Source organism: Macaca fascicularis, chromosome 3, assembly GCF_037993035.2.
Source record: "Macaca fascicularis isolate 582-1 chromosome 3, T2T-MFA8v1.1".
NCBI classification, from domain to species: Eukaryota; Metazoa; Chordata; class Mammalia; order Primates; family Cercopithecidae; genus Macaca; species Macaca fascicularis.
Window position 1 is genome coordinate 140876499 of NC_088377.1, and position 13807 is coordinate 140890305.

General features: G+C 38.5%; 1 protein-coding gene across 1 annotated transcript in view; it reads right to left on the minus strand.

Annotated features, from left to right (window-relative positions):
• CD36 (CD36 molecule (CD36 blood group)) overlaps nt 1–5131 on the minus strand; it is a 132190-nt gene extending 127059 nt beyond the window's left edge. Inside the window, exon 1 of the mRNA XM_074035634.1 lies at nt 5025–5131. The gene's annotated coding sequence lies outside the window, so the exon portion shown is untranslated. The remainder of the gene's footprint in view (nt 1–5024) is intronic.
• Between the last annotated feature and the right edge of the window lie 8676 nt (nt 5132–13807).

Below are 13807 nucleotides of genomic sequence, written 5' to 3' on the forward strand. Positions count from 1 at the left end.
ATGGCTGGGGAGGCCTCACAATCATGGTGGAAGGCAAGGAGGACTAAGTCACATCTTACATGGATGGCAGCAGGCGAAGAGAGAGGTTGTGCAGAGAAACTCCTGTTTTTAAAACCACCATCAGATTTCATGAGACCCATTCACTATCACAAGAAGAGAATGGGAAAGACCTGCCCCCATGATTCAATCATCTCCCACTGGGTCCCTCCCACAACAGGTGGGGATTATGAGAGCTCAAGATGAGATTTGAGTGGGGACACAGAGCCAAACCATATCAATTACCTATTATTTCATTCCTTCTTCTTATAACGGAATTTGTAGACCTTCTATGAGACAGAAAGCGAAATAAAGCATTCCTCAATTGTTTAAGGCTTACAATTTCTGGATGTTCCTTCTTGAAAGTCTTATAGGAGCAGATGAAGAATCATAAGAAACTGTACTCTACTCTCTATGAAAAATATTTCCTTTACTTAAACAAATTGTGTTTTCTTTCAGCATAATATTTCCAAAGTACAAAGGAAATGAGAAAAAAAGAGAGAAAAAGAAAACAATGTTGGTTTCAAATATTTATGAGAGCGTACTAGTTTTGAAACTAGACCAATTGTTCCATAGAATGATGTTTATAATTTCTTGGAGTAAACATAGAAATTAATCCTCCCAGTCTTAAAACTTGAGAGTTACACTGGTCTTACCTGAGTTACCTTCTCAGGAAACCAGCCATCAGGCCTCCCAGATTATATCACAGAGCTGAAACTTACCAGATCACTGCACCTAGGCAAAGAGAGGCCAGACTCCTCACTCAACATGACTGTACCACCTGCTGCCTGTTGACCAATTTCTCTGCCTTGTCAATCTCTAATTTCCATTTTCTCACACATGGATTCATGTCTTCCCTGCTATATAAACCTCTAATTTTAGTCAGTGAGGGAGATGGATTTGAGACTGACCTCCCATCTTCTCAGCCACAGCACCCAGTTAAAGCCTTCTTCCCTGGCAATACTCATTGTCTCAGTGATTGGCTTTCTGTGTGGTGAGCAGCAGGACCTAGACCAAATCCCCAGTGTTTTGGTAACTTTTTTTTTTTTTTTACCTAGTTGTCAATTTAAGGCATTTAAATTAGCAAGTATTATTAAGTTATAAATTAAAATACTGTTAAGAATATTTTTTAAAATTTAAAATACAGTGAAGAATAAGCAAATAGCTAATTACTGTGACTGTTTTCTTAAAATCACAGGCAATAATATAAGAGAGGGCAAAGTAGGAAATTATCTATAGCAATAAATATGCTCATGCATTCATTTATTTTCTCACTGATATGGACCTTTAGTTAGGAATGCAGTCAGATAGCCAGTAAATATGTTTTAAGGATCTCCTATGCCTTAGGGACTCTGGAGGAGATAAACGTTTAAAAAATATTTTAAATCTTTTTTAAGACTATGTCAGCATGGGCATGGTGGCTCGCTGTTTTAATTCCAGCACTTTGGGAGGCCAAGGCAGGTAGATCACTTGAGCCTAGGAGTTCGTGACCATCCTGGGCAACATGGCTGGGTAACCCCATCTCTACAAAAAGTATAAAAATTAGCCGGTCATGGTGTAGTCCCAGCTACTAGGGAGGCTGAGGTGGGAGGATCACTGGAGCCCAGGAGGTCAAGGCTGCAGTGAGCTATGAGTGTGCCACTACATTCCAACCTAGGTGACAGAGCAAGACCCTGTATAAAAAAAAAAAAAGTTAAAATTAAAATTAAACATGTTTTCTGTTCAGAAGGATCTTCCAGGTAAGTGGCCTGACTTCCATAGTTTGTTATTTGAGAAGTAGGAAAGAAAGAAGACTCTTGGAATCCAGTGGGAGGGAGAAGGAAGTACAGAAAGGGTAGGTCCTAACAGAAATTACAGCCTTAGGAAGATGTAATGGGTTTCAAAAAATTTATAACCCCAAACCCCCAAATTGCCTGTTCCATACAGTTTTCTATGGATTTTAGCTAAATGAAATCAAGAATAACTTCATACCCAGAAAGGCTTTCCCAAGAGTGTAGAAAAAGCTGACTGTGACTCTTCACTTTGTGTTTGTCTTGAAATTCCTTTTGGCTGGTTGTCAAAGATGAGTCAATAGGCAAAAGCCTTAAGGAAATCAGGCTATAGGCAAATTGCAGATTTCATCAAGGAAAGAAAATGTTTTACAGATACTTATCAGTCCAATAATGCCCAAGTATTGTGCTCTGCATGCCCATTGCCTAATAAGAGAATAAAATGCAAGAAAATTTATGGTCAGGAGTATTCAAAAGGATATAAATGAACAACTTGGGATTTCTCTGCAAAAATTTCAAGCAAATGTTAGCAAAAACAGAATCATTTTTATTCTTATCTGTCTACAACTATTTATATAAGAATGACTAAATCACTGATTGAGGGTGAATTAGCTTAAGGTTTTGGAATCCTTTGGTGTCCTAAACAAAACTGAATTTTTAACTAAATATTATCTTTCATGTGATTCCTTTGCATTTTTCTCTTAGAGATCTAATACTAGTCTGCACCGTAAGGGTTTTTTATGCCTTTGAAGAAAAGCGAAAGAGCATGTTCATAAATACTTTTTGCATTTGTTTACAAAGATAGTTTCAACCGTGTTTAAGGGCCCCAGAGTTGATGAAATGAGGACAGTTAAAACTAAATATAGTCATGTTAAAGAAGTAACTGGACAGAGGAATAAAAACAAATAAAATAACATAGCAGATCCAAGGTGGATTGATTCAGTCAGAAACTCATCAGTCATATAATTCTGAAGCTACTGTGATGTCCCTTCAAAAAAGAAGACCTCAAATCAACCTTTATACACAAAAGCCTCCCGGAAAGTGTGATTAATCTTCCCATGTGAGATTTTTGGTGCCTCCCTTATGGTCTACTTGTATTAATGTGGATGTGATTTGCTTGATGGAATTGGTCAGCAGATTATCTGTACTTTATAGTTGGCATATCATGGCTTATTTGTTGAGATCTTGGAAAACACTTTTTTTAAGGGCAGTTCATTTATTGAGCATGTAGTATCTTTCACAGATAAATACTTTGTTAACCTATATTAAAACATTTATTATTTAAAATTTATTTATTTCTGTTGCTTGTTTATTTTTATTAATTATTACCTTATTGATTACTCACAACAATCTTGTGAATTTATCTGAGTATTTTGAACCATCTGTTTATTGGGAAATCGATTTTAAATCTTTAAAACCACTCAAAAGAACAGATTTTCTACGACTTTCAGAAATCTCTTTTACAACTATATAATGTTTTAAAGTATTCTCATCAATTCATATGTCCATTCATTACTCTAATAAGTCTTATTGAAGGCCTTGATGTGCCAGGTACTATGAAAGTTTTTAAAAAAAACAGAATCACTCTACTCAGGAAGTCCTCAGTTCAATTCAGGAGACATATAATCTTACCCAAGCAGTGTGGTAATAATTTCAGTGGAATAGAGTGGCTTCTACCACCATTTACTTTTTATCGATTAGAGAGATGAATTATTGGAAGATGCTGAAATAAGTGAATGAAATCAGGAGTAAGAATGAGGAATATATATATATATATATATATATATATATATATAAATTGATACAATATAATTCTGTGTGTGTGTATATATATATGTGTGTGTATATATATGTGTATATATATATGTGTGTATATATATACACACACATACACACACACACACACCCCACATCGCTTTCATCATAGGAAAGAAGATGTATTTCCAAATCGTGGGAAGAAAAATAGCTTTCCTTGACCCTTTCTGACTGTCCCTTGAGTAGTAATTCCTATGGAACAAGAAAGACAGTGATTGATTTCAGCTGTGCTAATAGCTTTTGGCCTGTGACTGAAGCCTCTCTCTTCCTTTCCTTTCTATTTACAGCTTTAAAATAGCTCAACAATGTGACACTGTTCTTTAAAATTCTGAGAAATAAAAAGTGAAAAGAGGGTAGTAACATAGAGAAACCAATAACATAGAGAAACCAAACAAACACATTTATTTAATGAGTTAACTTTGTAAAAGTGCCCAAATAGCTAATTTTTAGAAGTATAGCTAATGTGGGAATGTGAGACACTGGGACAAGTTTGTGGAGAAATTTGAAATCACTTACATTCTATCAGCTATCTATCAATCTGCCTATTCTACTCATTAGCAGAATTGGTCCTGCCTTGAGAATATTGCCTACAGAAGAAGAAAGTCAAGGCTAAACTAGAAAAGAGTTGAGCAATAGTAGGAGATGATTCATATTGTCATTTAACACAATGCTATAATCTGCATTCTCAGTAGTTAAAAGCATTAACAATAAAATTCTGAAAGTAAGACTTTGTCTTTACCTGTGAGAAATAATCTAGAGAATACTAGCACATCAGTTAGGAAGACAAGTCCACAAATATCTGGAAAAAACTGGTAATAAAGAAATATTTCAAAAAATAAAAAAGGTTTTAGAATTTGACTAGCACTAATCTAAAACATAAAACCTGAAATAAATATAGTAACTTGCAAGCAATTTACAAACTGTCATCAAAGCCTCCTGTGAGAAAGATTTCCATTTTCACTAATGCATATACATAAAAAGACTATATCCTTTTATATGGGTTTATTCTAGATGATCACTGGAAATTTAAATAAATAATCACTTCTTTTGAGAAAATAGTTAAATAATGCAAAAGATAAATTACTTAGTTTTATAGAAGAATTTCATTAATGGCAATAGGTTGGATATGCAAATATTATGAAACACCCAATTATTTACTTTTGTTCACATAACTGTATATAAACGCATTTCTGATGTAATTACACTTAAATACACATAATTTCTTATTTACTTTTTAATTATTCCCCAATACTCTATCATCAGCATTCTGTCCTCCTCATTCTAAGAATACTCTCCATGTAATTGTATTCACGTATAATATGTCTTAATCCATTCTGGTTGCTATAAAAAAAAAAAAACACCAAAACCTGGTAGATTTATAAAGAGCAAACATCTAATCCTCACAGTTCTGGAAGCTGGGGACCCCAAAATCAGGGCACAGGCGGATTTGATGTCTGGTAAGGTCACTTCCTCGTAAAAGAAGGCTTCTTGCTGTGTCTTCACCTGGTAATAGGGGCAAAGAATCACCCTGGAGCCTCTTTTGTAAAGGCACTAAGGCCATTCATGAAGGCTCCGCCCTCATGACCTAAATACCTCCCAAGGCTCCAACTCCAAATACTCTTGCTTTGGGGATTAGGTTTCAACATATACAATTTGGGGTACATAAATATTTAGACTATAGCAGTGAGCAAGAAATAAATCATTATTTCAAGTCACTGAGTTTTGACATTGTTTGTTAATGCAAGTATGACTTGTTCTATTTTGACAGAGGCAGAGCCATACAATTCTATTAAATCAATAATTTCAAGAGAAAAACATTCCAAAAAGTTAATGTTCATATCTTAGGGCCATGTCTAACCACATTCAAAGCAACAACTTTATTTTTTCAAGAGAGCAAAAAGAATACTCATTTCAACACAGAAACCACTCATTCTTTCAAAAAAATTTGAATGTCTCTGATATGTCAGGCATTATATCAAGATCCACCACTACAATGGTGAATAATATTTAACATTTCTAGTCCTTTTGGAGCCTAAGTTTGAAGAGTTAAAAATTAAATTACTCAGTTTTATGTATTCATGAATGTTATTAGCATGGTAAGCCAAGAGTTTTAGGGGAAAACATAAGAGAATATTTGACCTAGTCTAGGGTAGAAGAGAGGGTTTTAAATTTTTTATTTTAAGAGGATAAGACGTCAAAGCCGCCACTTGAAAGATTAGAAAGGGCTGTCTAAATTGGGGGAGTTTAAGGCAGTGAGGAAGTACAAGGCATAGGGAACAGTTTGTCCAGCATCCTAGAGTGCAGACAAAAAATGTATATCTGTGAGGCTAAGATGCTTAATGTGACTAGAGAGGGAGTGTGGTGTTAGAATTTCCTGTTAGTGTCACAACAGGATACTTATGGAGAATTCTAACAAGGTCTCAGCCAACCCTACAAGAAGCTCTGGGATGGTGACCTGAAAAGAGACTAGAAGTTATGCAAGAGCTGGATAATGCAGTAAGTAGTAAGACAAACTGCTGCTGGCTGAATTGAGAAGCCAAGTCAAGCAAGTTTTCAATGTGGCAGCCTGCATGAATGATGTGTGTGTGTGTGTTTGTGTGTGTGTGTGTGTGTGTCTTCCCCAAGGTATGTGTCTGAACACGTGCAGTTAACTTATGATATTCTTCACTTGTGAGTTACTTGGAAAACTGTTAATGCAAGCAAAACCATAGATGTGCTTTTCTCCAAGGACACTGAAGGAGTGTCGTAGTGAAGGAAGATGATGAGAAGAGTGTAACAATAAATAAGATCAATTGGTTTCAGAAGAAAATGAGTGGTAGGAAGGCCACTTCTCAGTAAACTGGACATTTACTGTTGTCAGTTATGACACCAGTTTATTATTCTGCCCAATTGCTCCTATTTCGTGTCTTCCTTTCCATATCTTTACATGCCTCTAAGTCTTTACGGCCTTCTGCTCTAATTTTTAGTAAGACTTGCTTTTAGAAAGTGATCTTTAACCCATTCACTGCCAAGTGGAAACTATAATAACAACACAAATGACTTTGGTTTCTGGAATACAACGTTCATTGGGAAATTTATCTAAGGTTATTTAAAAAAGTTTATATTTCTCAATACCTTAATTTTTTTGTGCGTGGAAGAAATGGTGATCCTTTGATCAGACAATCTAATAATCTTCCGTCCTCAAAATTATTGTAAATCACAAGTGTGTCCATGTGGCTTTGGTGAAATCACTGTGTGTTAAATACTCCATGTGAATCAATAATAATATATTTTAAACATATTGAACAGGAACTATAAGAAAATATGAAACCAGTTAATATGTTACTATAGTAAGTCAGGGATGAACTGTCTGAACAAAAGCAGGAGAAATATGAATGGAAATGAGCCTTAGACTGTAGAGAAATTATAGAGTTAAAAATAGAAAGATGGTTTCCTCGAATGTGGGAATGAAGTGAAAATGAATGATACATTGGGCAGTTGAGTCAAAGATAGTACTATTTAACTCATAAAATGCAGTGTGAACATGTTTGGTGGAGGTGGTAGTGGTGGGGTGGTGGTTGTCTGCTTTGGACATACTTGGCTTAAAGTATGTTTCTGATGTGGTTCTCTGGGAAGCTGACTATAAAACAGGTTAACATGAGGGAAGCTTAGGTTCAGCACCTGTGGGGGGAGTGACAGCAGCAGAATTACACAGAGAAGGGCTGCAAATGGGCTTCAGTGCAGTAGTAACAAAGTCTCAGCCAACTCCACAGGGAGCTCTGAAGCTGGGATGGGCCTTCAGATTTATCCCAATTTGAGGCACCAGTCATTGGATGTAGGCTATCCCTCATAGGAGCATGTGACCACGGGTAAGGTAGATATTTTTAGCTAAGAGAAATTTCTAGAGAGAAATGACAGCTCTCTGCTGTTAGCATTCTAGCAACTAGGGGGGTAGGGGAGGTAAGTCCAGTCTTGTTTGGCTGGGCACAGCATCGTGTAACAGGATACTGATGGGAAAGTCTAACAAACCTGTCATTAGGCTACTCAATATAAAAGAACTGTGTTGGAGATATAATCATTGTTAATTATTTAGGCAGGTGCTATCAGGACAACTCTTTTTGGCACAGGACAAGGAAGAATACAACTTTGAACAACTGCCATGTGCCTGTTCACTCACTTGCAACAACAGATTTTGACATCATCATGTGTAGATAAGAAAACTTAAGCCCAACAAGTTCTGTCTGACTTTCTATTACCCCATTTTGCTTACTAAGAAAGCTTTGATAACTTCCATTTTCAGGGATAGAATAGGTCTGAGTTACAGTGTTCTGTCTAGTGGAAGAGTTTGGATGAAGTATATTTTGAAAATGGGAAGTTCTGGGAAGCCTCTGAGTTTTAAGAAAGAATGTGCCAAGAGAGGAGAAGAAAAGAACTCTTAAAATGAGGTAGAATGATGCAAATAACAATTTTGCTCACTTCACATTAGGGTAACTCTCTCTTTAGAGGGATTGGTTTTAGGTAAAATAAAAGCCAATTATGATGCAGTAATGTCAGCTGCCCATTCTAAGCAAACTCCATGGAGGATAACAAAGACTTTCTCTACATTCTCCCAGTGGTTTGCTGTTGCCCATTATAGGAAAAGGTTGAGTTTGCACTACTTCTTGAAGCTAAAACAAAGGAAGGTCAATCTGATTCTTCCATATTTTGCATCTGACTCAAATTGTTTGAGTCAACAAATAACAAAATATAAATTTAATTGACTGCTAGATCCATGCACACGTAGAAGGAATGTTCTATTTCACATTGCACAAATTTTCAATTTTAAAATAAATACACTCTGATATCCTGAAAATGCATGAGATTTATGATGATATTTCACATTTTAGGACAAAGAGCATGTTTTGATAAATAATTCAAAAGTCCTGGGAGATTTTGCCTAGAACAACAAAGAACATAACAGAAATGTGATAAGATACAGGACAAGGAGGGTGTATTAAAGTCATATAGCAGAAAGATGAGAATGTCAACCTCCAAAACCATGGGGGTTTTTAAAGGGGGCATAGGAAAATATACTTAGCCGTATTAAGGAGACTGAATGGGAAAAGTGACAGCAGCTGGCTAGAAGCACTATTACCATGATCTAAATAGAGTTCATCATGGTTCGAACCTGAAGATGAAGAGTTCCGTATTTATTTACTTTGCAATTTGGTGTCATCCTAGCCTTAATTCTCTCCCCATACTTCTAAAACACACTTCATTTTTAAAATAAAGTAATGATCTCTCCCTGCCTATTATACGTTTTCTTATGGAGATCCTGCCATCATATCAAATCAAACAAATAAGTGTTAGTCTTATTATTTTGTATTTCGAATGTGTTTCCCTTCACCTCCAATCTTGTTCATTTATATTAACATTATCCCAATTTAGAATAAAAAAGAGGCCTTACTATTTTATTATATTACAATACCATAGCAAACTCACCAGCATGATTACTTTTGTTTTACAGATGAGCTGAGTATATGATTAAATCCACAAAACCAGGGAAGACACAATTTGAGCCCCAAACTCTCTGACTCCAAAAATAGTGCTCCTTTCACAGCACCAAATTTTCATTCCATGTTCTTTTCCCATGAAGCATCTATTATTATCTTTTTCTTGATATTATTTCTAGTATTTGGACATTTTAAAATTACTTTCCCATATTCAGTTCAGTACCCTAATTCTCATCCTTATTTTCTAATGTTTTAAATATTGTAATAGAACTCTTACTTGATTCTTCATTTCTATTTTCTTTTCTGTCTACCTATGTAGTATGGCACTGGTATATTTTTTTTCTTAAAATGCTGCTTCTACTTGGCCATTCCCTTACTCAAAAATATCTATTAGCTCCTTCCAACCTGTACCATAATCCCTTACTTTGGAATTTGATGCCAGCCACAATCCTATTTGAATCCACTTTTTAAATATGTATTTGTCTTTTATTGCTCTTATACACACACAGTTCTCAAATCAAACTGACTTCTTCATGGTAATTCACCACACTGTCTCTCAATCTCACCTATGTCTGTGGAAATTCCTGCCTCCAGATCTCAGGACATGCAGTTTTCTTCAACTGGAAAAATCATAAATGTTACTCTATATTGGTCTTCCAGGAACCATGCAAGGAGTTTCTAACATTCAAAAGAGCTTTGTAAGTCTCTAATTTTATAAGGAAGGAAAATAAACTTTCACAAGATTACATAATAACCAAGAAAATAGTCTATCCAGGGATGGGTACAGAGGAAAGACCACGTGAGGACACAGCAAGAAAGCAGCTCTCTGCAAGCCATGGAGAGAGGCCTCGGAAGAAATCAAAGCTCCCAACACCTTGAACTTGGATGTCCAGGCTCCAGAACTGTAAGAAAATCAGTCCCCGTTGTTTCAGCTACCCAGTCTGTGGTACTTTGTTATGGCAACTCCAGCAAACTAATATATGCCAGTATTTTCGGGGTTTTTTTGTTGTTGTTTGTTTGTTTTTTGACAGAGACTCACTCAGTAGCCCAGGCTGTAGTGCAGTGGCGTGATCTCCACTCACTGCAAGCTCCGCCTCCCAGGTACACGTCATTCTCCTGCCTCAGCCTCCGGAGTAGCTGGGATTACAGGTGCCTGCCACCACGCCCGGCTAATTTTTTGTATTTTTAGTAGAAACGGGGTCTCACCGCGTTAGCCAGGATGGTCTCGATCTCCTGACCTTGTGATCCGCCCATCTCAGCCTCCCAAAGTGCTGGGATTACAGGCGTGAGCCACCGTGCCCTACCTTATTTTTGTTTATGTTAAAGTCAATATTAATTGAAGTTGACAGATTAAATTTACCTAAAACAATTTAATTTCCACCAAATATTTTAAGAGCATTCATTTATCCATATCATAACCAGTAACTGAACTTATTAATCCTGCTTTTTGGCAAATGTGGTTGTCCTGCAATTCAAACATCCTCAGTATTGCTGGTAGAAGTATGAACTATGTCTCCTCACAATATTCTCTCCATCTTATTACCTAAGGAAATTCATGAAAGAATCAAACATAAATGGCTATGGACTGACTTACTCCCTTTGTGCTGCTATAACAAAATACCACAGACTGGGGAACTATAAATAAAAGAAATGTATTTTCTCACAACTCTGAAGACTGGCAAGACCAAGATCAAGGTGCCAGTAGGTTTGGTTGTTTGGTGAGGGCTGTGTCCTTTAGAGGGAGGAACATTGTGTCCTTACTTGGCAGAAGGTGGAAGGAAAAGTGAAAGGTGCATGAAGCCTCTTTTATAAGGGCCTTAATCCCGTTTACCAGAGAGGAGCCCTCACTGCCTAATCAGCTCTGTATTGTTGGGAAAAAGCTGAATGTTGGGGAAAAATACTAAGGCAGGGCTTGCATGTCTGACATAGTATCCTCTGGAATGTGTCTGGACTTGCTGACTCCTTGCTTCTAGCCCTCCTAGGCACCTAGATTCATTGTATTCCCGTTATCTCAAGTAGCAGAACATGTTCCATAGAAATGCTAACCCATCACAACTGTAGATCATGCACCTACCCTTTTGACCCCTACATCCTCACCACCTGTTTCTTTGTTGGATTACCAATAAATAGTGTGGGCTCCCAGAGCTAGGGGCCTTCACAGCCTCCACAATTGCGATGGCCCCCTGGTCCCACTTTACTTCTCAAACTGTCTTTTTCTCAATCCTTTGACTCTGCCAGATGTCGTCGCCCCCACAACCTGGTGTTAGGTCTGATCACCCCAACACTGTATTATTCTATTTTCATGCTACTGATAAAGACACACCCAAGACTGGGCAATTTACAAAAGAAAGAGGTTTATTGGACTCACAGTTCCACATGACTGGGGAGGCCTCTCAATCATGGTAGAAGACAAGGGGGAATAAGTCACATTTTATGTGGATGGCAGTAGGCAAAGAGAGAGCTTATGCAGGGAGACTCCAGCTTTTAAAACCGTGAGATCTCATGAGACCCACTCACTATCATGAGACTAGCATGGGAAAGACCCACCCCCATGATTCAGTAGTCTCCCACCACATCCCTCCCAAAACAAGTGGGAATTATGGGAGCTACAAGATGAGATTTGGGTGGAGACACAGAGCAAAATCATATCATTCTGCCCTGGCCCCTCCCAAATCTCATATATTCACATTTCAACACCAATCATGCCTTCCCAGCAGTCCCCCAAAGTCTCAACTCATTTCAGCATTAACTCAAAAGTCCACAGTCCAGAATCTTATCTGAGACAAGGTAAATCCCTTCTGCCTATGAGCCTGTACAATCAAAAGTAAGTTAGTTATTTCCTAGATACAGTGAGGGTACAGGCATTGGGTAAAGACAGCCATTCCAAATGGGAGAAATTGGCCAAAACAAAGAGGCTACAGGCCCCCTGCCAGTCCAAAATTCAGCAGGGCAGTCACATCTTAATGCTCCAAAGTGATCTCATTTGACTCCATGTCTGACATCCAGGTCACACTGATGCAAGAAATGGGTTCCCATGGTCTTGGGCAGCTCTGCCCCCGTGGCTTGCAGGGTACAGCCTCCTTCCCAGCTGCTTTCATGGGCTGGCATTGAGTGTCTTCAGTTCTTCCAGGCACATGGCACAAGCTGCCAGTGAATCTACCACTCTGGGGTCTGGAGGACGGTGGTCCTCTTCTCACAGCTCCACTAGGCAGTGCCCTAGTAGGGACTTTGTGTGGGGTCTCTGACCCCACATTTCCCTTCTGTACTGCCGTAGCAGAGGTTCTCCATGAGGGCCCTGCCCGTGCAGCAAACTTCTTCCTGGGCATCCAGGCGTTTTCATACATCTTCTGAAATATGAGTGGAGGTTCCCAAACCTCAATTCTTGACTTCTGTGCACTGGCAGGCTCAATACCACATGGAAGCTGCCAAAGTTTGGGGCTTGCACCCTCTGAAGCCATGACCCAAGCTCTGTGTTGGCCCCTTTCAGCCACTGCTGGAACAGCTGAGACACAGGGCACCAAGTCCCTAGGCTGCCCACAGTATGGAGACCCTACCCTGGGTCCGGCCCCAAAACCACATTTTTTCCCTAGGCCTCTAGGCCTATGATAGAAGGGGCTGCTGTGAAGACCTCTAACATTCCCTGGAGACCTTTTCCTCATTGTCTTGGGGATTAACATTTGGCTCCTTGTTACTTATGCAAATTTCTGCAGCCAGCTTGGATTTCTCTTCAGAAAATGGAATTTTCTTTTCTATTGCATTGTCAGGCTACACATTTTCCAAACTTTTATACTCTGCTTCCCTTATAAAACTGAATGCCTTTAGGAGCACCCAAGTCACCTCTTGAATGCATTGCTGCTTAGAAATTTCTTATACTAGATACTCTAAATCATCCCTTTCAAGTTCAAAGTTCCACAAATATCTAGGGCCAGGGCAAAATGCCACCAGTCTCTTTGCTAAGACATAACAAGAGTCACCTTTACTCCAGTTCCCAACAAGTTTCTCATCTCCATCTGAAACTACCTCAGCCTGGACTTTATTGGCCATATCACTATCAACATTTTGGGCAAAGCCATTCAACAAGTCTCTAGGAAGTTCCAAACTTTCCTACATTTCCTTGTCTTTTTCTGAACCCCCCAAACCCTTCCAACCTCTGCCTGTTACCCAGTTACAAAGTCGCTTCCACATTTTTGAGTGTCTTTTCAGCAACACCCCGCTCTGCTGGTACCAACTTACTGTGTTAGTCCATTTTCACACTGCTGATAAAGACATACCTGAGACCTGGTAATTTACAAAACAAAGAAGTTTAATTGGACTCACAATTCCACATGGCTGGGGAGGCCTCACAGTGACAGTAGAAGGCAAGGAGAAACAAGTCACATCTTACGTGGATGGCAGCAAGCAAACAGAGAGTTTGTACAGGGAGACTCCAGTTTTTAAAACATTGGATCTCATGAGACCCATCAACAATTACGAGAACAGCATGGGAAAGACCCAACTCCTTGATTCAATCTTCTCCCACTGGGTCCCTCCCACAACACATGGGAATTATGGGAGCTACAAAATGAGATCTGGATGGGGACACTAAGCCAAACCATATCAACCTCATAAAGAGCCTGCCTGTTAATACTATCCCATTGGTCAAACCTGAATTCAGGTGGTGACACATTTGAACCATAGCATGGTGTGTGTATTCACTAAGCCACTTATAACTAATGA